This window comes from Muscardinus avellanarius (assembly GCF_963383645.1).
Source record: "Muscardinus avellanarius genome assembly, chromosome: 1".
In the NCBI taxonomy this organism is placed as follows: domain Eukaryota; kingdom Metazoa; phylum Chordata; class Mammalia; order Rodentia; family Gliridae; genus Muscardinus; species Muscardinus avellanarius.
In genome coordinates, this window is record NC_137786.1 from 95265625 (window position 1) to 95268642 (window position 3018).

Consider the following 3018-nt stretch of genomic DNA (forward strand, 5'->3'; position numbering starts at 1 on the left):
ATCAACTGTGTGAGATTGGGCCTGTTTCCTTTTTTTGACAAAAGTACCATTTTAATAGAAAATTTTACCAATATATTTTGACAGAATCACTGTCTTTGGTAGAAATAAGAAATAGGATTAAAAATGCATGTTATTTTTGTGGAGTATATTATGATATACTCAGAATGAACTGAGTATATCATAATACATTGCTAAAGCTACCCTTGTTGTTCTAAAGTCTTAATATATTCAGAATCCTTTTACAGATTTTTTTCTATAATACAACCCACAACTGTAGGTTAATAGTGCTACAACTTTAGACTGTAAGATAGAAACAAACTATATTAAAAAAAAACATTTTTGAAAAGTAAAGCACACAAGTTTTAACATTTCACAAGGACATTACAAAGATATGGTGCTATCTTGTACTGTAATTGTTATTTCAATGTTTGATGTTATTTATTTATTATCTCGGCATGATTATAAGCTCCTTTAGGGCATAAGGGAGACTCTAACGTGTGTTATTTTCTGAGTCCCTGCAGACTTATCGTGTTCTGTGAATAGCAACCAGTTAATGAATGAATGGCAAGCCGGCTGACTAAATGAGCACACGGGTGCACTCTGCATTGCTCTCCCTGTAGATTTATTCTGATCTGCAGTCACTTTCTTGCTGCCATATAATGAGAACACACTAGCCTGAGGAGGTGTGTGCAGCTTTAGACTAGGTAGGTTTTCCTGAGGCTGGGGTTCCATCTTGTTTGACTACATTAACTATGGAGTTCTTTTTGTTTCAGACAGATTTATGTTTCATTAAGTCCTGCTTAGTCAGGAGAGATAAAGCAAATGCACACTCTTTGGGGCCCAGGGGGTTGGCCAGAGCAGCCTCTGGAGAAAGATGATTGAGATTCAAATCCCGGCTCTTGCAAAAATGAGCCCTGTAACCTTGGGCAGGTTCTTCACCTCTCAGAGGATTAGTTTCTCCATTTGACATGGGGATCATAGTGGTGTCTATTCCTCACAGAGTCATCCTGAGAATTAAATGAAGCAAGAAGCAATGGCTAGCCTCTGCCAAGCACTCCAAGAATGCTGTTCATTGTTACTCCTGCTCCTGGGTGGTGCAGGTGATGAGGATACTGCACTGCTGGCTCACAGGTTTCATCCCGAGTGGCCCAGTTAATTTTATTCTGAACTGTTGATCACACTCCTTCTTTTCAGTCTTCAGTGAAGGGTAACCAATGGTACCACAGTGGGGTGGAGATTTTGGTGAGACACGTATAACCTGGCATTAGTTTCAATTTTAAGAAAGAAGAATGAAAGTACTTCTAAAACATTTCTATATATTACTGGAATAGGAAAGCAGATGGGGACACTGTTCTATCTAATTGAAATGTCACATGATTAAACATTTAAACAAGTTTTAAGTCTATCCTTGATAATGTAATTGAGATGCTAATGTCATTTTGTGTTTCAGCTAGTGTGAGATTTTTTTTTAATGTAAACATATCTACTACCAACTTATAATACCACTAGTTTTACTTTTTAGAACCTACTTATAACATACTGTTCTCTCCCAGATCCTCAAAGACATAATTAGATTGACGCATTGCTGGTGATTACAAAATCTATAATAGGCTTATATCTGACCCCCCTCCAATTATGAACCAGTTAAATAATTTATCATGTATTGATGCTGTGGAACACTGTCTTGTTTATGATGAATTGCCACTGAGCATCCACTTCTACTCCTTTTTATATTCCTGCCACAGGAAGAAACTATTTTTCTCAAACTCTCTTGCATCTAGGGTTCTGGATGAGAATTTGTTTCTGACAGTGCGAAACATGTAAGTAAGGTGTGGAAACTGGAAACAAGTACAGGCCTCCTGATTCATAATAAACTACCAGCTCATGGATGTTTGCAGCTGGACTCAGCATTCCAACTAGTTATCAGCCTTGTCATAACCTAGAAACAATTGCCCAGATGCAGCAGTCAGCATCCAGTAACCAGCTTCTGGAGAACTGAGGCAGCTGTGAGATTCCAACTGTGGAAGCAGCAGCACTTTGCTGACCTCTGGATCATAGTTGTGTGTCCTCCAAATTAATATCCATTGGTAGATTCCTGTCTTCTACTTCATAAGCCCATCCAACAACTTTGTAAGTACCTAATTACCTGCTTTAAATTCTTATCAGAACTACTGAAGTGGTTTTTGTTTCTTGCGCCAAATACTAACATATATGTGAATGTTAAAAAGAACTAAAATTTATATCGGCTATGGAGCATTAACAGGCTTATAATGTTAGAGTCAAAAATAAAAGGAAAAAATAGTATGTATGTAAAGTGTATTTTTATTTTTGAAGAATTAAATGTGTGTGCATATAATTATACATACATACACATATATGTTTGTTTACATATAGAAAATATCAAGGAGGTTATATAAGAAAATGAATCAGTAATTGCTTATGAAAAACAACAATGGGGTCTAAGGTGGGAGGAATTTATATTTCATATGTATAACCCTTAAACTTGATTATTTTACTATGCTCATGAAATTTATGTTTTGATTAATGTTTTTTAATTATAAGAAAATGGAAAGTTTAGCTGAGCGAGGTGAAGCACACCTAGTACTTGGGAGGCTGAGACAGGAGTGAAGATTTGAAGCTAGTCTGTAGTAACTTAGCATGACCCTGTTTCAAAATAAAAAAAGGTCCAGAGGGTATAGCTTAGAGGATGAATGTCCCTGGGTTCAATTCTCAGTACCATGAAGAAAAAAAATGAAAGAAAATTTCAAGTTCATGTAATAGGTTGAAAACATAAAGAAAAAAACCATTAAACCACCAACTTAACATAATATTGTTTATCTCATATATTCCCTCCAAATCTTTGTTGATTTTTTTTACAGTGAGATATGTATGCATACAAATTTATGACCTTTTTTCGGATTGTATATAACTAACATTTAAAAAGTACTTACTGTGTGCCAGGAATCATGATTAGAAATTCCTTTAAATTATATTTTATTGAAACTAAGACATTATTCG